The following is a 21,795-nucleotide window of genomic DNA, read 5'->3' on the forward strand; positions in this document are numbered from 1 at the left end:
AGTCTTGCTCTGTCGCCCAGACTGGAGTGCAGTGGTGCAATCTCAGCTCACTGCAACCTCCACCTCCCAGATTCAAGCAATTCTCCTGCTTCAGCCTCCTGAGTAACAGGGATTACAAGCATGTGACACCATGCCTGGTTAAATTTTGTATTTTTAGTAGAGACGGGGTTTCAGAGGCCGGGCATGGTGGCTCACACCTGTAATCCAAACACTTTGGAGGCCAAGGTGGGCGGATCACCTGAGGTCGGGAATTCAAGATCAGCCTGACCAACACGGTGAAACCTGGTTTTTAAAAAAAAAAGACAGAGATGAGGTTTCAGCATCTTGGCAAGGCTGGTCTTGAACTCCTAACCTCGTGATCCACCTGGTTCTGCCTCCCAAAGTGCTGGGATTACAGATGTGAGCCACCAAACCGGCTCTTTTTCTTTTCTCTCTCTCTCTCTTTTTTTTTAACTTTTTTTTTTTTTATAGAGACGGGGTTTCTCCATGTTGGTCAGGCTGGTCTCGAACTCCCGACCTCAGATGATCCGCCTGCCTTGGCCTCCCAAAGTGCTGGGATTACAGGCATGAGCCACCACACCCGACCTTTTTTTTTTTTTTTAAGACGGAGTCTCTCTCTGTTATCCAGCCTGGAGTACAGAGATTAGCTTTTTTCGATAACCATAATGCCCTTGATACCTTATGTATATCAATAGTTTTTTCCTTTTTATTACTGAACAGTATCCCATGGTATGCATGTACCAGAGTTTAACTCCTTTTTTGTACAGATGGGGGTCTCACTATATTGCCTAGGCTGGTCTTGAACTCCTGCACTCAAGCAATCCTCCTACTTCAGTCTCCCAAAGTACTGGGATTACAGGCATAAGCCACCACACCCGGTTCCGAGTTTCTTCACCCATGAACTGAAGGCTATTTGGATTGTTTACAATTTTGGGCTATTATAAATAAAGCTACTCTGAACATTTGTGTACACATTTTTATTTGAATGTGAGTTTTCATTTCTCTGAGACATATGTCCCAAGAATGCCATTGTTGTGTCTTATGGTAAGTGAATATTTAGTTTTATAAATTGCCATGATGTTTTGCAGAATGGCTGCACCATTTACATTTCCACCAGGGTGGTAGAGAGATCCATTTTCTCCACATTCTTGCCAGCATTTCCTGTTATCAATTTTTTTATTTTATCTTATCTTATGGGTGCATAGTAATATCTCATTGTGATTTTTTTCATTGTAATTTTACTTTGTATTTCCCTAATGGCTAATTATGTTGAATATAATATATATATATATATATATATATATTTTAAAGACATAGGGTTTCACCGTGTTAACCAGGATGGTCTCGATCTCTTGACCTCGTGATCCACCCGCCTCGGCCTCCCAAAGTGCTGGGATTATAGGCGTGAGCCACCGCACCCGGCCATATATATATATTTTAAAGACATGGGGTTTCACCGTGTTAGCCAGGATGGTCTCAAACTCCTGACCTCGTGATCCGCCTGCTTTGGACTCCCAAAGTGCTGGGATTACAGGTGTGAGTCACTGTGCCCAGCTGATGTTATCTTTTCATGTACTTATTTGCCATCCATATCTCCTCTTTGATGATGTCTGCTCATGTCTTTGGTCCGTTTTCTAATTAGATTGTTCGCATTTATTTATTTATTTAGAGACTCTGTTGGCCAGACCTGAGTGCAGTGGCATGATCTCAGCTCACTGCAACCTCCGCCTCCCAGGTTCAAGCAATTCCCCTGCCTCAGTCTCCCGAGGATCTGGGATTACAGGCATACGCCACTGCACCTGGCTGATTTTTGCATTTTTAGTAGAGACAGGGTATCACCATGATGGCCAGGCTGGTCTTGAACACCTGACCTCAGGTGATCCACCCACCTCGGCCTCCCAAAGTGCTAGGATTACAGGCGTGAGCTACTGCGCCTGGCCGTGAATGGAATCTTACAGTATAAACATCTTTGTGTCTGGCTTTAGTATGCTTAATGCTTTTGAGAATTGTGATGGTTCATTTCCTTTTTTTAAAATTTTTTCTTTTTGAGACAGTCTTGCTCTGTCACCTGGCTGGAGCGAAATGGCGTGATCTCGGTTCACTGCAACTGCCACCTCCCCGGTGTAAGGTCTTTTAGGCTGACGGCACCATGGACGCCATGTTAACCTCTGTGACCTGCATGGACACTCCAGATGAGTTTCTGGAAAATCTGAAGCAACTGGAAGACCATGAAAAGAGGAAGAAATGATCAACCTCTGTGGAGTCTACTTAACTTTGAGACATTCTCCGTTGTTCCTTATTCCTGTCCCAACTGATAAGGCCATTCGACTTTGAAACTGACCTTGGTCAACTTCATGACTTCAGACCCTATGACCCCCTCCCAGCTTGCAGACCTACAACCCCCTCCCTGCTTGCAAAAATCGCCCTAAACCATAACTTCTATAACTTTCCACCACCTACTGCAAACCTATAAAACCAACTCCTATCCTGCCATCCTCCGCTGACTCTCTTTTCAGACTCAGCCCACCCACACCCAGGTGAATAAACAGCCATGTTGCTCACATAAAGCCTGTTGTGTGTGTGAGGGAGGTCTCTTCATTCAGAGTGCACGCATTTTAACACCAGGTTGAAGTGATTCTTCTGCCTCAGCCTCTCCAGTAGCTGGGATTCCAGGGGGGCACCACACCCGGCTAATTTTTGTATTTTTAGTAGAGATGGGCTTTCCTATGTTGCCCAGGCTGGTCTCGAACTCCTGACCTCAGGTGATCCACCTGCCTTGGCCTTGGCCTCCCAAAGTGCTGGGATTACAGGCCTGAGCCACCACACCTGCCCAGGTTCATGCCCTTTTATCTTTATAATTTTTTTTTTGAGCGCTAGCGTCTATGTTGACCAGGCTGGAGTATAGTGCCTAATCACAGGCATACTCATAGCTCACTGTAGTCTCAAACTCCTGGGCTGAAGCAATCCTACTGCCTCAGCCTCCCCAGTAGCTGGGTGGACAGGCTATTGCACCTGGCTTCCTCTTTATCTTTAAATAATACGTATTTAACAAAAATTAGCCAGGCATGATGGAGGGCACCTGTAATCCCAGCTACTCGGGAGGCTGAGGCAGGAGAATCACCTGAACTCAAGAGGTGGAGGTTGTAGTGAGCTGAGATCACGCCATTACACTCCAGTCTGGGCGTGGAGCAAAACTCTCAAAACAAAAACAAAAACGTCCAGGCACGGTGGCTCACGCCTGTAACCCTAGCACTTTGGGAGGCTGAGGTGGGTGGATCACAAGGTCAGGAGTTCGAGCCAGCCTAGCTAAAACAGTGAAACCCCATCTCTATTAAAAATACAAAAATTAGCCGGGTGTGGTGGTGTGCGCCTATAGTCCCAGCTACTCAGGAGGCTGAAGCAGGAGAATCCCTTGAACACTCCAGCCTGGGCGACAAAGCAAGGCTCCATATCAAAAAATAATAATATATGTATATATAAATATGTGTAATATATATATATTTGGAAAAAATAGATTTTAAACACCCCAGGATAGCTTTTTTTTTTTTTTTTTGAGATGGAGTCTCACTCTGTCACCCAGGCTGGAGTGCAATGGTGCGATCTCAGCTTACTGCAACCTCTGCCTACTGGGTTCAAGCAATTCTCCTGCCTCAGTCTCCCAAGTAGGTGGATTACAGGTTTGTGCCAAAATGCCAGACTAATTTTTGTATTTTTAGTAGAGGCGAGGTTCTCCATGTTGGCCAGGCTGGTCTCGGAACTCCTGACAAGCCATCTGACCCCCTTGACCTCCCAAAGTCTGGAATTACAGGCGTGAGCCACCGAGCCTGGCCATAAACATCCCTGGAGGTTTTACAGAGTTCATTCCTGCCCCGAGGTCACAGACATTCTTCAGTATTGTATGTAAGTCTGTATTCCATATGAAGTCCACTTTTCATGTGATGATAAAGTAGGTACTCAATGTTATTTTTTTCCATAAAATGAACAACTTTTCCCAATGCCATGTTTCAGTGATTCTCAAACAGGTATGTATCAAAATCACCAGAAAGTGGGTTAAAGTAACAGATTGTGGGGCCCCACCCAGCTGACTCCGTAGGTCTGGAATGGGACCTAAAAATTGGCATATCTAATCAATTCCCACATTACTAGATGACTGTCACTGCTGCTAGTAGGTAAAGCCAGCACACTTTGTTTTTTTATTTGTTTGTTTGTTTTGAGATGGAGTTTCCCTCTTGTTGCCCAGGCTTCTCAGCTCACTGCAACCTCTGCCTCCTGGGTTCAAGCAATTCTCCTGTCTCGGCCTTCCAAGTAGCTGGGATTGCAGGCATGCGCCACCACACCTGGCTAATTTTGTATTTTTAGTAGAGACGGTGTTTCTCCATGTTGGTTGGGCTAGTCTTGAACTCCCGACCTCAGGTGATCTGCCGGCCTCGGCATCCCAAAGTGCTGTGATTCCAGGCATGAGCCACCATGCCTGGCCTTTTATTTATTTATTTATTTTTTTGAGAGAGAGTTTCACTCTGTCACCCAAGCTGGAGTGCAATGGTGAGATCTTGGCTCACAGCAACTCCTGTCTCCCAGGTTCAAGCAATTCTGCTGCCTCAGCCTCCCGAGTAGCTGGGATTGCAGGCGTCCGCCACCACACCTGGCTAATTGTTGTATTTTTAGGAGAGACAAAGTTTCACCACGTTGGCCATGGCTGGTCTGGAATTCCTGACCTCAGGTACTCCACCCACCCCAGCCTCCCAAAGTGCTGGGATTACAGGCCTGAGCCACCATGCTCGGCCTCACCGACTCATTGACTTTTTTCTCTACCAGACCACCTGTCCTTCCTTGCTTCTGCTCCATTCTACATCTCACCCCTATCTTCCTCCCCTTCCCCCCACACCCCTCTTGAATAATCTTCCTCCATCCTCCGGTAAAAGCCCTGAGGCTACCACAAACTGCTAGAAAAAACAGAAAAAAAACACTGAGGCTGTCCACCCACTTCTGGCCACATCCCTGTCACTAGAGGGCATGTGGCTCCCAGTTCTCCACCTAGAGCTCCAGTCACTGTCTTCGGTGACAAGTCCTGCATCTACTTTCTTTTTGACACGGAGTCTCCTTCTGTCACCCAGGCTGGAGCGCAGCGGCGCGACAACCTCCACCTCCAAGGTTCAACTGATTCTCCTGCCTCAGCCTCCCGAGTAGCTGGGATTACAGATGCCTGCCACCATGCCCAGCTAATTTTTGTATTTTTAGTAGAGACAGGGTTTCACCATGTTGGTCAGGCTGGTGTCAATCTCCTGACCTTAGGCCATCCGCCCGCCTCAGCCTCCCAAAGTGCAGGGATTACAGGCGTGAGCCACCGCGCCCGGCCGTGTCTGCTGTCTTACATCGTGGATGACCTCCCTGACCCCACTTCAACTGCATTCCCATTTTACCAGTGGTAACGGCTTCATCAGCAAACTCAGGCATCCCGCTAAGCCCCATCTCTTTTTCTTCCAATTTTCTGGTTTAACACAATCCCTTAGACCTTCCTTGGACTTCAGCAGCCTCTGCAGGTCGCTGATGTCCCACCTTCTCCCAATCCACTAGCCGTTCTCCCTCCCCACTCCCTTCTCACCCACTTAGAGACCATTCCAACAACCTATGGCCTCAATTCCCTAACATTCCTTGCAGTCATTTTTGCTGTGTGGGAAAGTTCCAGATGTTAGCTGGGGTTGGTAGTGTGTGCCTGTAGTCCCAGCTACTAGGGAGGCTGAGGCAGAAGAATCACTTGAACCCAGGAGGTGGAGGTTGCAGTGAGCCAAGATCACACTACTGTACTCCAGTCTGGGCGACAGAGTGAGATCCATCTAAAAAAAAAAAAAAAAAGAGAGAGAAAGAAAGAAAGCTCTAGATGAGCTCTGTGACCCACTTTCTCAGCACCTCTTCCTCAACAGTGGCTGGAGAGAGTCACTTAGGGTGAAGGGTTCCACTGGAAATCCAGGTCATCAGCCTCAGATGGGCCCTCAGCACCACCCAGGCTGCCCTCCTTTCTCTGGCCACCTCTCTACACTGCTCTCTGGACCAACTCTCTTTAAAAAAAAAAAAAATATATATATATATATATATATATATACACACACACACACACACACACATATATAACAAGCACATTTACAGGATAAAGTCCACTGCTCACTTCGTCAGAGAAGCAGACCCTGGTCTGGTGGGCCAAACCCTTGTCCTCAGTAGAGCCTCTGCTCTGGGCAAAGGGAGCTGCCTCCTTTCAGCTGCTCCCCTCCCTCCAGGACCTCTATCTCACCCACCCCCTGGCCCTCGCTCCCCTGACAGCCTCCAGTCCCAGAAACAGGAGATCAGAAAAAATGACCCAGGAGGTCTCTAGGCTCAAAGTCTCTTCCCTGCCCCCAGGCATGTTCTACCTCCCCAGACAACAAAATAGGACAAACAAACCTTTCCAGTTCCCTGGAAACTGACCTCTTCTTTTTCTTGTGAAGGGTTTTGTAGAAAGGGTTAAACCGTTTACAGAAAGTGAGAAGCCTCCCTCCAGCCCTCCCTGACAACTCCTGAGATGCTCTGCAAAAGGTCAGATGTTTCCAGAAACTCAACAGACAGCCAGTGTCTGTTTAAATGGAAAGACAGCGAGTTCCCGGCAGCCAGCCAGCCTTCGTGGGCAGTTCTTGCCTGGTTCTGCAGGCACCCGGCCAGATGCCCAGCCACAGAGCACCCCTACCCTCACCCTCTTTGTGGCTATGGGGCAGGCTGGAGTGCTCTGAACCCAGCCTGAAATCCCGCCGGCCGGGGAAGGCTGGCATCTGCCAAATGGGGCACATACACCAACTGTTCGGACATGGAGACACGCCAGGAATGATGGGGGAGGGGAAGCTTCCTGTGGATACTGAATATTTTCAGCTGGAAGGGACTGTATCCTGACTGTCGTTTTAGAGATGAGGCTCAGAAAAGTGTAACTCTGGTGTAGTGGAGAAAATCCTTCCCCAGGCCAGGCGCGGTGGCTCATGCCTGTAATCCCAGCACTTTGGGAAGCTGAGGTGGGCAAATCACTTGAGGTCAGGAGTTTAGACCAGCCTGGCCAACACGGTGAAACTCTGTCTTTACTAACAATACAAAAATTAGCCACTGATGGTGGTGGGGACCTGTAATCCCAGCTGCTCGGGAGGCTGAGGCAGGAGAATTGCTTGAACCTGGGAGGTGGAGGTTGCAGTGAGCTGAGATCAAGCCACTGCATTTCTGCCTGGGTGACAGAGTGAGACTCCATCTTAAAAAACAAACAAACAGGCCGGGTGCAGTGGCTCACGCTTGTAGTCCCAGCACTTTGGGAGGCCAAGGCGGGTGGATCACGACGTCAAGACATCGAGACCATCCTGGTCAACATGGTGAAACCCCGTCTCTACTAAAAATACAAAAAATTAGCTGGGCATAGTGGCGCGTGCCTGTAATCCCAGCTACTCAGGAGGCTGAGGCAGGAGAATTGCCTGAACCCAGGAGGCAGAGGTTGCGGTGAGCCGAGATCGCGCCATTGCACTCCAGCCTGGGTAACAAGAGCGAAACTCCGTCTCAAAAACAAACAAACAAACAAAGAAAAGAAAAAGAAAAAAAAATCCAGCCCTGGCACTAAGAACTATGGGATATTGAGCACAGCATGGGCCGTCTCTGCACATGGCTTATCTATCTATAAAAAGTTGATGCAAATATCTCCTGGCCAGGTGGCTTGCCCAAAGTCACACTCAGCAGAAACCAAGGCTTCCTGATCCCAGCCTCACGCCCAGTCACCTCTGCCAGCAGATGACCTTGAGCATCAATAGTATAGAAAATAAGAAATGGGCTGGGTGTAGTGGCTCAAATCCTGGCACCTTCAGAGGCCAAAGGGGAGGATAGCTTGAGTCAAGGAGTTCAAGACCAGCCTGGGCAACATAGTGAGAGCTCATCTCTACAAAAAATTAAAAAATTAGCTGGGCATGTTGGCACATTCCTGTAGTCCCAGCTACTCGGGAGGTTGAGGTGGCAGGATGGCTTGAATCTGCAAGGCTGAGGTAGCAGTGAGCCATGATTGCACCACTGCATTCCAGCCTGGGCAACAAAGCAAGACCCTGCCTCAAAAAAATACAAGTGTCTGAAGACATATTTAAATAATCTTTGTCTTTATTGCTTAATCATGTTCGTTGTAGAAAAATTAGAAAATTATGCTGGGTGAGGTGGCTCACACCTGTAATCCCAGCACTTTGGGAGGCCGAGGCGGGCAGATCACAAGGTCAGGAGTTTGAGACCAGCCTGGCAAACACAGTGAAACCGTCTCTACCAAAAATACAAAAATTAGCTGGGCATTTTTTTATTTTATTTTAGGTGGCAGGCGCCTGTAATCCCAGCTACTCGGGAGGCTGAGGCAGGAGAATCGCTTGAACCCTGGAGGCAGAGGTTGCAGTGAGCCGAGATCGCACCACTGCACTCCACCCTGGGCAACAGAGCAAGACTCTGTCTCAAAAAAAAAAGAATAAACTACGCTCTGTGGACTGCTAGGTCAAAGGATCTGCGTATGTGTTTGTGTGTGTATATGCTGGTCTCACTCTGTCACCCAGCCTGGAGTGCAGTGGTAAGATCTCTACTCACTGCAACTTCTGCCTCCTGGGTTCAAGCGATCCTCCCACCTCAGCCTCTGGGGTAGCTGGGACTGTAGGTGTGCATCACCAGGCCTGGCTAATTTATTTAAATTAAATTAATTAATTAATTAATTCTCTGAAGATTCCAGAAGCATAATTTTTTATTTTCTGTAGAGACAGGGTCTTCCGTGTGGCCCAGGTTGGTCTCCAATTGTTTTTGTTGTTGTTGCAGAAAAGTGATTTATTTAGGTAGAGAGAGAAAAAGGAGAAGGAGAAAGAAACAGCTAGCTCTCACACTGAATGAGAGAAAGAAAAGCCGCTCTCACACTGAGTGAGAAAGGTTCCCAGAGGGAGAAAACCAGAGAAGGAAAACTCCCCTCACACTGAGTGAGAGAATCCAGAAAGATGGAATCCAGGAGAGGAAAGCAGCTTCCACACTGAGTGGAAGGGGACCCCAGTGGGGAAATCTAGGAGGGGAAAGAGAGCTCCCACTATGTGGGAGGGGATTCCAGAGAGCTGGAAATCCTGGTCTCCAATTCTTGCCCTGAAGCTATCCTCCTGCCTTGGCCTCCCACAGTGCTGGGATTGCAGGTATGAGCCACTGTGCCCGGCCAGTCCTTCTTCACCTGGAAAGCTGCTGTCTTCAACATGACACTCAGCTTTGGGAAACCCAGGGGTGTAGGAAGAAGAGCCCAGATAGGTGGAAGGCGTACTGGTGCATGAACAGAGAGCAGGACTTTTTTTTTTGGTACCTGATTCACTCCTCCATGTCCCCAGGCACGAAGATACCATTAAGACAAGACTGGGTGTGGTGGCTCACGCCTGTAAGCCCAGCACTTTGGGAGGCCGAGGCGGACGGATCATCTAAGGTGGGGAGTTCGAGACTAGCCTGACCAACATGGAGAAACCGTGTCTCTACTAAAAATACAAAAAAATTAGCCAGGTGTGGTGGCGTATGCCTGTAATCCCAGCTATTTAAGAGGCTGAGGCAGGAGAATTGCCTAAACATGGGAGGCGGAGGTTGCAGTGGGCAGAGATCATGCCACCGCATTCCAGCCTAGGCAACAAAAGCGAAACTCCATCTCAAAAAAAAAAAAAAAAAGACAAGACCTAGGCAAATGGTGGCTCATACCCAGAATCCCAGCATGTTGGTGGGAGGCAGGAGGACTGCCTGAAGCCAAGACTTTGAGAGTTTGAGACCGGCCTGAGCAACATATAGAGACCCCCCAAGCTCTACCAAAAAAATAAATAAATAAATAAGACTCCCACCCCACATAACAAGAACTATGGGATAGAAGAGAAGCTGGTCCAGATATTGATGGACAGATTTTTTTGTTGTGGCATGTGTTTGTACATCTCACCTCCAGCCCTCTAAACGGACTCTGTCAAGGCTGCTTCATTTCCAAGTTAGCCATGACCATTACGATTTTTGTAAGCAGCTGCTCATGAATGGCTTCATTTACACCATCACATTTAATCCGCACATGCACCCAGGAAGTAGGCACACATAAGAAAACCGTTTTGGAAAGATCAAGGACCTTATCTCAGGGGACATGGCTGGTAAATAACCTATTTGAGATTCAAATCTAGGTCTGACTCCAAAACTTGTATTAGACACACACACACACACGTACTCAACGTGTGTGTATGTGTATATTTTTTTTGAGACAGAGTCTCACTCTGTTGCCAAGGCTGGAGTGCAATGGCATGATCTCGGCTCATTGCAACCGGCACCTCCCAGGTTCAATCAATTCTCCTGCCTCAGCCTCCCAAGTAGCTGGTATTACAGGTGCCCGCCACCATATCCAGCTAATTTTTTGTATTTTTAGTAGGGATGGGGTTTCCCCATGTTGGCCAGGCTGGTCTTGAACTCCTGACCTCAGGTGATCCACTGGCCTTGGCCTTCCAAAGTGCTGGGATTACAGGCGTGAGCTACCACGCCCGGCCACAATTGATAAACGTTTCGTGTGCTCTGAGTGCTGCATCAACTGGCCATCGATGGGTTATTCTCCCTCCCTTCTCGCTCCCTCTTCAGGAGCCTCCCTATTCCCTGAGACACAGGATGTTGCAATCAGGCCAATAATAACCCTATAATGGTCTCTAAGTGTTCACTTAAAAGCAAGAGTTCCACATCTCTCACTTTAAATCAAAGGCTACAAATGATCAAGGCATGTTGAAAGCCAAAACAGGCTGAAAAACTAGGCTGCTTGAGCCAGTTAGCCAAGTTGCGAAGACAAAGGAGGAGTCCTTGAAGTAAATGAAAGGCGCTACTGCAGTGAGCACACTAACAATAAGTGAGCAAAACAGGCTGGGTGTGGTGGCTTGCACTCGGAATCCCAGCACTTCGTGGTGCCCAGGCGGGCGGAATGCTTAAGCTCAGGAGTTCGAGACCAGCCTGGTCAATGTGGCCAAACCCCGTCGCTACCAGCAGTACAAAAGTTAGCAAGGTCCACGCGGTGGTGCACGCCTGTGGTCTCAGCTACTTGGGAGGCTGAGGTGGGAGGATCACTTGAGCCTCGGAGGTCGATGCTGCAGTGAGCCATGACTGTGCCACTGCATTCCCGCCTGGGCGACAGAGTGAAACCCTGTCTCAAAAAAATTTAAAAGTTTAAAAAATTTAAAAATATCCTTTTTTTTTTTTTTTGAGACAGAGTCTGGCTCTGTCACCCAGACTGGAGTGTGATGGTGTGATCTTAGATCACTGCAACCTCCGCCTCCTGGCTTCAAGTGATTCTCCTGCCTCTGCCTCCCAAGTAGCTGGGATTACAGGTGCACGCCACTACGCCTGGCTAATTTTTGTGATATATACATATTTTTAGGAGATAATATGATTGCTCACTTAATAGACTACAGGATAGATAGTATGAACATAACTTTTTTTTTTGAGATGGAGTTTCGCTCTTGTTACACAGGCTGGAATGCAGTGGCGTGATCTTGGCTCATTGCAACCTCCGCCTCCCAGGTTCAAGCAACTCTTCTGCCTCAGCCCCCTGAGTAACTGATATTACAGGTGCGCGTCACCACGCCTAGCTAATTTTTATATTTTTAGTAAAGATGGGGTTTCACCGTGTTGGTCAGGATGGTCTGGATCTCCTGACCTCATGATCTGCCCACCTTAGTCTCCTTAAGTGCTGGGATTACAGGCATGAGCCACCATGACCAACCTTTTAGAGATGTTTGTTACCACGGCATGGTCTGACTGATGCAAGGGATGATGAGAGAGTTTCACGTCTTCTGCCAACCTTTTCTGTATTTTTATCATTTTACAATGAGAAAATGCTATTTATAATTTTTATATATAAATATATATATTTTTTATAGAGACAGGGTTTCACCATGTTGGTCAGGCTGGTCTTGAACTCCTAACCTTGTGATCTGCCCACCTTGGCCTCCCAAAGTGCTGGGATTACAGGCATGAGCCACCGTGCCTAGCCCTACCATTTGTAATTTTTAAAAATAAGAGGGGCCGGGCGCAGTGGCTCACGCCTATAATCCTAGCACTTTGGGAGGCCAAGGTGGTTGGATCACGAGGTCAAGAGATCGAGACCATCCTGGCCAACATGGTGAAACCCCGTCTCTTAAAAAAAAAAAAAAAGAAACCCTGTCTCTTCTAAAAATACAATAAAATAGCTGGGTGTGATGGCGCATGCCTGTAATCTCAGCTATTGGGAGGCTGAGGCAGGAGAATCCCTTGAACTGGGGAGGCTGAGGTGGCAGTGAGCCAAGATTGCACCATTGCACTCCAGCCTGGGCAACAAGAGTGAAACTTAGTCTCAATAATAATAATAATAATAATAATAGATATGCACGCAAATGGAAGCGTTATATACACACACTGCTATGCAATGTTCCTCTTAACTGACCTCTTCTTTTTGTTTTCGGTTTTTGGGTTTTTTAGGGACCAGATTTCATGCTGTCACCTAGACTGGAGTGTAGTGGTGTGATCATAGCTCACTGCAGGCTTGAACCCCTGGGCTCAATGATCCTCCTGCCTCAGCCTCCCAAACTGTTAGGATTACAGGTTTGAGCCACTGTGCCCAGCCAAACTGACCCTTTCTATGTCAGCTTACATAGCTCTACTTCATTCTTTTAAATAGCTGCATGGTAATCTATTCTCTGGATATACCACAATGTATTTTATACACACACACGCACACACACATTTTTTTAGAGACAGAGTCTTGCTAAGTTGCATAGTCTGGAGTACAGTGGCTATTCACAGAACCATCCTGCTACTAATCAGCACCAGAGTTTTGACCTGTGCTGTTTCAGACTGGGCTGGTTCACCGCTCCTTAGACAATATGGTGGTCTCCCAGCTCCCAGGAGCTCGCCATACTGACGCCCAGCTTAGTATGGACACAGTATAAGCATCATACACTACAGCCCAGAACTCCTAGACTCAAGCGATCCTCCCCCATCCCCCTCCTGAGTAGCTGATTACAAGGTGGCCACCACCACAATGTATCATAATGGATCACTATTGACAGACGTATAGGTTATTTACATATAAGTTATTCACATCCGGTTATTCACAAAACAAAGGCTCTAAATCACAGCTAAACTACAGCTGACGATTGCAAAATTTATGGGAGAGTGCTGATATTTATTTTCCCTCCTTTGGTTCATTTTGGCAGTTTACAGCCTGATCTTAGCACTCAGGTAGGGCTGTGCAAACCTCCGTGGATGGATGACTAAGCCAGGCATGCTTGCACCCTTTCCGGGATCTATGGCTGGGGAGGCTTGTGAGTGCCTGCAGAAATGCCTGTGTGAAGGCTGGGGGGCAGGCAGGAAGAACAGGGCCGGGAAGCACGTACACATTCAATTCTGGGCTGACTGACCCTGACTCAAGGGTTCAGGCAGAGAAGTTAATGGCCTGGAAACTCCAGAGCACTCAACCAGGTCTGACTCACGACAATTATCCAGAAACGAGTCATATCACTGGTTGGTTTTCCTCCAGAGCTGCCACACAGTCTTTGGAAAGGGCCTGTGACATGAATCATTAGGATCCTGAGAAAGATGAGAGTTGTACAAACAGACGGCCAAGAGGTGTATCACTTCCGTGTCATTCACTGGAAGACGTCTGCTTAGGCCTCATTACCTTAATATTTTGAGTGCCCGCCAAGTAGAGGGTCCATTCATGGCTGACACAGATTCCACCTGCATCCCCAGAATGATTGACTGAAAGTGTCAGACACATGTATCAGCACTTCTTCCCATTCTTTTTTTTTAGATGGAGTCTTGCTCTTGTTGCCCAGGCTGGAGTGCAATGGCGCGATCTCGGCTCACTGCAACCTCCGCCTCCACGATTCTCCTGTCTTAGCCTCCCGAGTAGCTGAGATTACAGGCACTCCCCACCATGCCTGGCTAAATTTTGTATTTTTAGTAGAGACAGAGTTTCCCCATGTTGGTCAGGCTGGTCTCAAACTCCCAACCTCAGGTGATCTGCCCGCCTCAGGCTCCCAAAGGGCTGAGATTACAGGCATGAGCCACCATGCCCAACACTCATTCTTTTTTTTTTTTTTTTAAAGATGGGGTTTCACCATATTGGTCAGGCTGGTCTTGAACTCCTGACCTCAGGTGATCCGCCCACCTCAGCCTCCCAAAGTGCTGGGATTACAGGCGTGAGCCACCGCGCCCGGCTACTCTCATTCTTTTTTTTTTTTTTTTTTTTTTGAGACGGAGTCTCGCTCTTGTTACCCAGGCTGGAGTGCAATGGCATGATCTCGGCTCACCGCAACCTCCGCCTCCTGGGTTCAGGCAATTCTCCTGCCTCAGCCTCCTGAGTAGCTGGGATTACAGGCACGCGCCACTATGCACAGCTAATTTTTTGTATTTTAAGTAGAGACGGGGTTTCACCATGTTGACCAGGATGGTCTCGATCTCTTGACCTCGTGAGCCACCCGCCTCAGCCTCCCAAAGTGCTGGGATTACAGGCTTGAGCCACCGCGCCCGGCCCACCCTCATTCTTTTATTTCTATTCAGTGGCCTTCCTTCCTTCCTGTTTCATGAGATTGGGTCTCACTATGTTGCCCAGGCTGGAGTGTGGTGGCTATTCACATACATAATCATGGCTTACTGCAGCCTCCAGCCCCTGGCCTCAAGCAATCCTCCCACCTCAGCCTTCTGTGTTGCTGGGACTACAGGCCCATGTCACCATGCTTGGCCTATTCAGTAGCTTTTTTCAATACTTTTTCTTTTCTTTTTTTCTTTTTTCTTTTTTTGAGACAGAGCCTTGCTCTGTCACCCAGGCTGGAGTGCAGTGGTGTGATCTCGGCTCACTGCAACCTCTGCCTCCCCATTCAAGAGATTCTCCTGCCTCAGCCTCTAGAGTAGCTGGGACTACAGGCACCCACCACCACGCTTGGCCAAGTTTTGTGTTTTTAGTAGAGATGGGGTTTCACCATATTGGCCAGGCTGGTCTCAAACTCCTGGCTGTGTGATCCAGCCACCTTGGCCTCCCAAAGTGCTGGGATTATAGGTGTGAGCCACCGTGCCCAGTCTCAATTCTTTTTCAAAATGAAAATGGCTTTATTGGCCAGGTACAGTGGCTCAGCAGCTACTCAGGAGGCTGAGGTGAGAGAATTACTTGAATCAGGGAGGCAGAGGTTGCAGTGAGCTGCGATCGCACCATTGCACTCCAGCCTGGGAAACAAGAATGAAACTCCGTGTCAAAATTAAAAAAAAAAAAAGAAAATGGCTTTATCTTTTTCTGATTATAAAGGAAATGCTTGCCCATTATAAAATAAAATTTCAGACAAGTATATATCAAGGGAGTGGGCCGGATGCAGTGGCTCATGCCTGTAATCCCAGCACTTTGGGAGGCAGAGGCGGGCAGATGACCTGTGGTTGGGAGTTTGAGACCAGCCTGACCAACATGGAGAAAACCCATCTCTACTAAAAATACAAAATTACCCAGGCACAGTGACTCATGCCTGTAATCCCAGCACTTTGGGAGGCAGAGGTGGGCAGACCACGAGGTCAGTAGTTCAAGACCAGCCTGACCAACATGGTGAAACCCCATCTAAATAAAATAAATAAATAAATAAAATATAAAAGAAAAATACAAAATTAGCTGGGTGTGGTGGTGCATGACTGAAAGCCCCGCTACTCAGGAGGCTGAGAAAGAAGAATTGCTTGAACCTGGGAGGCAGAGGTTGCTGTGATCCGAGCTTGCACCATTGCACTCTAGCCTGGACAACGAGAGTGAAACTTCATCTCAAAAAAAAAAAAAGAAGAGAGTGAAAAAGTCACCCATCAGGTGATTCCCAGATGCTGCTACTGGCATTTTGGAGCACATCCTTCCAGACTTTCTCCGTGTGTCTGCATGCAACAGAGACACATATTTGTAAAGTTACCAGTAAGTACAGATTTCTGCCCTCATTTGGAGGAGCTGCCCCGTGTTCCATCACAAGGGTTCCTCTCATCCTCTCATCTCCTCTCTCCCCGGCTGAAGATCTAACAGAAGGCCATGGCAAGGACTTAATAATTTTTTTTTTAGATGGGGTCTGTCTCTGTGGCCCAGGCTGGAGTGTAGTGATGTGATTTTGGCTCACCGCAGCCTCGACATCCCAAGCTCAAACCATCCTCCCATCTCAGCCTCCCAAGTAGCTAGGATCACAGGTGTGCACCACCACACCCAGCTAATTTTTGTATTTTTGGTAGAGATGGGGTTTTGCCACGTTGCCCAGGCTGGTCTCAAACTCCTGGGCTCAAGCAGTCCTCCCACTTTGACCTCTCAGAGTGCTGGGATTACAGGCATGAGCCAACATGCCTGGCCTCCTGGCCAATAAGCTTTTCTTTTCTTTTTTTTTTTTAATTGAGATGGACTCTTACTCTGTCACCCAGGCTGGAGTGCAATGGCATGATCTTAGCTCACTGCGACCTCCACCTCGTGGGTTCAAGCGATTCTCCTGCCTCAGCCTCCCGAGTAGCTGGGATTACAGGCACATGCCACCACACCTGGCTAATTTTTGTATTTTTAGTAGAGACGGGGTTTCATTCTGTTGGCCAAGCTTGTCTTGAACTCCTGACCTCAGGTGATCCACCTGCCTGGACTCCCAAAGTGCTGGGTTACAGGCATGAGCCACCGTGCCTGGCCCAGACAAGCTTTTAATGAGCTTAATAAAGGCATCTAAAGATGGCGTTATGGTTTTAACAATTTAGTTTTGAAGAACTCCATCCTCCATGCAACTGGAAGTGAGTTCACATGCATATGAGTCTGGTGGGAGGAACATGTGCTTGGCCCCAGACCAGTTGAGTTCTAGACTTCCCTTTGCCGTTTTCCTACATAGGCCAGCCAGTCCCTTCACCTCTCCGAACCTCATCTGCAGTTGAATATATGTGAAACTGGGTGTGAAGTACTATGTACTGTGTAAAATAGGAAGTACTATGTGCTAGGTACTATATAGAGGCATCGCTGGGATTCTGTGGCAGAATAGGGCAGAGACTTTGATTTCTCAGTCCACGAAGAAGGTAAGAATTTTAGTTTCTCTGGAAGAGACCTAAAGGTAAGTCTCATCACATATATCCAAGAGCCCTAGAAACACTGAGAGCTCAAAAGCACTTCAGAGATCAGAGTAATACCTGCTCATGCAGTAATTGTAAACACGTGTACATGGACAACATGGCATAATTGAGAGATGGGATCGATGTGTGCGTCTTCGGCATTCTGTGTCTGGCTTGAGGTCCTGGAGCTTCCTGAGACTCATAGTTCTCTTCCTGGTTCTGCCCCGTGAGGCATATGGCCTTAGGCACGTTCCTGCCTCTGGGCACGCTGATTTTCTCATCTGTGAAACGGAGTTTATGTCCCTGCTGTACCTGTCTCACAGAGTTACTGGGAGGTGCACATGAGGCCCCACATGTGAAAGTGTTTTGGAAAGGGATAGTGTTTCTCTCCCACAAAGCTGCCTCATGGCAGTGCCAGGCCACTGCCCCAGGGCACAGAGAAATGATGGGCACAGGCGGCCCAGCCCCTACTTCAAGGTGGGTCTTCCGGGGTGGGAAGTCTACAGAGAGTCCTTGAGTGCCTACTGTGCCAGGCACTGCTCTGGCGCTTCTGGGGAGATACAGGGAGAAAGGACAGACAGCTTCCCTGACTTCACAGAGCTTAGCTTCCAGTGGAGGGAGGTAGACAATAAGAAGGGACACAGGGTTGGGCGCGGTGGCTCACGCCTGTAATCCCAGCACTTTGGGAGGCCGAGGCGGGTGGATCACGAGGTCAAGAGATCGAGACCATCCTGGTCAACAAGGTGAAACCTCGTCTCTACTAAAAATACAAAAATTAGCTGGGCATGGTGGCGCGTGCCTGTAGTCCCAGCTACTCAGGAGGCTGAGGCAAGAGAATTGCCTGAAACCAGGAGACGGAGGTTGCGGCGAGCCAAGATCGCGCCATTGCACGTAACAAGAGTGAAACTCCGTCTAAAAAAAAAAAAAAAGGAGACAAACAGAAACAGGATAATTCAGAGAGAGGTATGCTCTGGATGACATAAAACTGGATGACGTTGGTTGAGAGGGACAAGGCAGGGGTGTGGAAGAAGGCTGCTCTGAGGAGGTCACAAGACCTGAGTGACAAAGCCAGCCACAGAAGGACCTGGAACTCAAAGTGTTTCAGGACAAAGAGACAGCAAGTGCAGAAGCCCTAAGGCAGGAACAAAGTCCTATTCAAGGAACTTAAACCTGGTGACTGGGGGCGGGAGAAGTTGGCAGGAGGACGCCCGGCCTGCGGCAGGCTTGAGGACAGGCGGACACCGTCTAGTTTGTGTTATGCAGAGGTCACCCTGTGCTGGGTTTGAAGTTTCAGCTCCTGGGCCAAGCGCGGTGGTTCACACCTGTAATCCCAGCACTCTGGGAGGTCAAGGCGGGCAGATCATCTGAGGTCAGGAGTTCAAGACCAGCCTGTTCAACATAGTGAAACCCTGTCTCTACTAAAAATACAAAAATTAGCCAAGTGTGGTGGCATGCACCTGTAATTCCAGCTACTAGGGAGGATGAGGCAGGAGAATCTCTTGAACCCGGGAAGTGGAGGTTGCAGTGAGCTGAGGTCGTGCCACTGCACTCCAGCCTGGGTGACAGTGAGACTTCATTTAAAAAAAAAAAAAGTTCTGTCTCTTACAGACCGTGTTGGGTGCAGCAGTGAATTTTAAGGGCTTGCAAGGGCTTTATGCATGAACCAGCACAACCTCCTGAACCTTCCTAGCAGAAAGTTGAGACAGAGCGAGCTTGCCTAAGGTCACTTCACTGCTCTATCCTGGGGTGGCATTCAAGCCCAGGTCTCACATCCCAGGTGCACCCTCTACACCCAAGACTATCCCTCCAGGAGAGGTTGGGAGGGGGTTCACTGAGGTCACATGGTGGAAGGAGGACCCAGAATAGGCCCCTCTCAGCTCCCCAAGGTTTCCTGTTCCAGCCAGTAAGATCCCAGCACTGGGTTCCAGAAAGGAAGTGCATTGCCCATGCTAGAGGCCCTGTCTGGTATCACGAGGCTCAGCCCTCAGCCCTCAGTTGGCAGGGACAGGGAGGAGGGGTCAGCTCCACGAACCCAGACAGCCAAGAGCAATCTGATCCAGCAGGAAGCTGGCCTCCAGCCAGACCAGGCATTGATGGCACCTGGAGCCTTTGTTCCCTTTATTCCCGTTGCAAACTTTCCCAGCACCTGTGCTGGGCCTCAGGAGCACCTGGGCCGGGAAGGGGCTCCCACGGGATCTGGTTCTCCCGCAACAGGGAGTGGCCAGCTCCTGATCTGAGGGAGGAGGCCTCGTGATAAAATAACAACAATATCGTCCACTTACAGAGCTCACTATGGCCAGGTGTGTCATTCCCACAACAAACCCAGGGGCGTGTACTGTTATTATCCCATTTAACAGATCAGGAAGTACAAGCACAGAGAGGTAAGGTGACCTGAAGTGAAAATACTGTGGGCTTTGGAATGAGCAAACCCCAGCCCTGTTTGCCTCTGCCACCTTGGGCAAGACATGTCAGCTTCACAGAGCCTGACATCTGATGCTGACCTCCGAAGACTGCAGTAGGAATTGAATGACTGGATATAAGCAAAGCCTCTGGCACCAAGCTCTGGATCCACAGGTCTTGTCTTTGTAACCCCCTCCCACCAGAGTTCTGTGACCTTGGGCTTGTTACTACCACTGTGCGTCAGTTTCCTCCAGTAAACAGGTATAAGAATATTACCTAATAAGGCTGTCGAAAGCCTGCAGCTCTTTGGAGAGGAATAGTTCGTGCTCCTGAGACCATCCAAGGAAGATGCCGTTAATATTGCCCTCTTTGCTTTCTGTCAAAATAAAGAAAGAAACACAAATAGAAAAACCGGTCTTAGGCTGGGCACAGTGGCTCACGCCTGTAATCCCAGCACTTTGGGAGGCCGAGGTCAGTGAATCACAAGGTCAGGAGATCGAGACCATCCTGGCCAACATGGTGAAACCCCAACTCTACTAAAAATATAAAAAATTAGCTGGGCTTGTGGCACGTGCCTATAGTCCCAGTTACTCGGGAGGCTGAGGCAGGGGAATCGCTTGAACCTGGGAGGCGGAGGTTGCAGTGAGCCGAGACCCTGCCGCTGCACTCCAGCCTGGGTGACAGAGCGAGACTCTGTCTCAAAAAATAAAAGAGAAAAAGAAAAACCAGTCTTAGAGTTATCTTCCATTTGAGACAAAAGCCAACATTACTCACAGTTAAACCCAGAAGATTTTCTCAGAAGGAAAACTGGAAGTGACAGCTCAAGTCATAACATGGCTACCAGGATTCTATTTCCACACCCTCAGACGGGACAAATGACCCCCCCAATCCTGGGTAAAGTCTAGGGAAAGGCCGGCATGGTGGCTCACGTCTGTAATCCCAGCACTTTGGGAGGCGAAGGTGGGTGGATCACCTGAGGTCTGGAGTTCGAGACCTCTGGCCAACATGGCGAAACCCTGTCTCTACTAAAAATATGAAAATTAGCCAGGTATGATGGTGCATGCCTGTAATCTCAGCTACTCAGGAGTCTGAGGCAGGAGAATTGCTTGAACCCGAGGTGGAGATTGCAGTGAGCCAAGACTGTGTGACTGTACTCCAGACTGGGTGACAGACTGAGACTCTGACTCAAAAAAACACTCCAAAAAACAAACAAACAATAAATAAAATAGGCCAGGTGTGGTGGTTCACACCTATAATCCCAACACTTTGGGAGGCCGAGGTGGGCCGATTGCCTGAGTTCAGGAGTTCGAGACCAGCCTGGCCAACATAGTGACACCTCCATCCCTAAATAAAAAAATTAGCCAGGCATGGTGGCACACACCTGTAGTTCCAACTACTTGGGAGGCTGAGGTAGAAGGATCACTTGAGCCTCGGAGGTCGAAGCTGCACTCAGCCTGGGCAACAGGGTAAGACTTGTCTCAAAAAGAAAAAAAAGTAATTGGAGGGGAAAATCCTGTTCTTCCTGGATTGCTAAGCTGGTGGGATGTGAATCCTGACCGACTGACAGCCATTTTCTGGGTGGTGAAGGCTTTCTGCTGTGGTAGGGGATGAAGACTGTGGAGGGGCAGAGTGTCCTGACGTTGCACTCCCAGGTCCCTATGGTTCCAGCTGTCCATCCCAGGGTGTGATTCAATGAACCAATAAATTCCTTCTTGTTCCTGGAAAACCCAGAGCCCTGCCTAACCCAACCACTCAGCACTGAGTAGTAACAAACGTAGTCATAAAGTTCAGTAGGAGAAATGTCACGGGCAGGACGGGAAGTGAAAGTCTTGGGCAAGAGAGCTGTGAAGTCAGAGATGGACAAGACCGCCTCATTCATTCTGTCAGTATTTTTGAGCACCTGCTTGTACCAGGCACCTGTTAGTCACTCAGGATATAACAGTGAATGAGAAGGGCCTGGTCCCTTTTTTCACTTTGGAGTAATCAGAGGGGGTGTCCTAGAGTTGGTGAGGCTTGAGGAGATCACTGAAAGATGATAAAATCTGGCCAGGCAGAGAGGGACGAGGAGAATTTTCCACAATTAGAAAAGCGTGAATAAAGATTTGAAGGCATAAAACTGTGGTGTCGATGTACGGGCTCCGGTGGCTCACACCTGTAATCCCAGCACTTTGAAAAGCCAACTTGGGAGGATCACTCGAGGTCAGGAGTTCAAAACCCACCTGGCCAATATAGTGAAACCCCATCTCTACTAAAAATACAAAAATCAGCCTGGCATGGTGGTCTGTGCCTGTA

The 21,795-nt window shown here is 48.5% G+C and overlaps 1 long non-coding RNA gene across 1 annotated transcript in view; it reads right to left on the bottom strand.

The window, feature by feature from the left end:
* Positions 1-1,292: 1,292 nt before the first annotated feature.
* Positions 1,293-21,795, bottom strand: part of LOC135274827 (uncharacterized) — a 46,506-nt gene continuing 26,003 nt past the window's right edge. Inside the window, exons 2-3 of the long non-coding RNA XR_010342555.1 lie at positions 19,780-19,879; positions 1,293-2,218 (exon numbers count right to left, since the gene is read on the bottom strand). This is a non-coding gene — a long non-coding RNA (uncharacterized LOC135274827). The remainder of the gene's footprint in view (positions 2,219-19,779; positions 19,880-21,795) is intronic.

The sequence above is a fragment of the Aotus nancymaae genome, unplaced genomic scaffold (assembly GCF_030222135.1).
Source record: "Aotus nancymaae isolate 86718 unplaced genomic scaffold, 86718_ANA_hifiasm-v0.15.2.pri h1tg000014l, whole genome shotgun sequence".
Classification (NCBI taxonomy): domain Eukaryota; kingdom Metazoa; phylum Chordata; class Mammalia; order Primates; family Aotidae; genus Aotus; species Aotus nancymaae.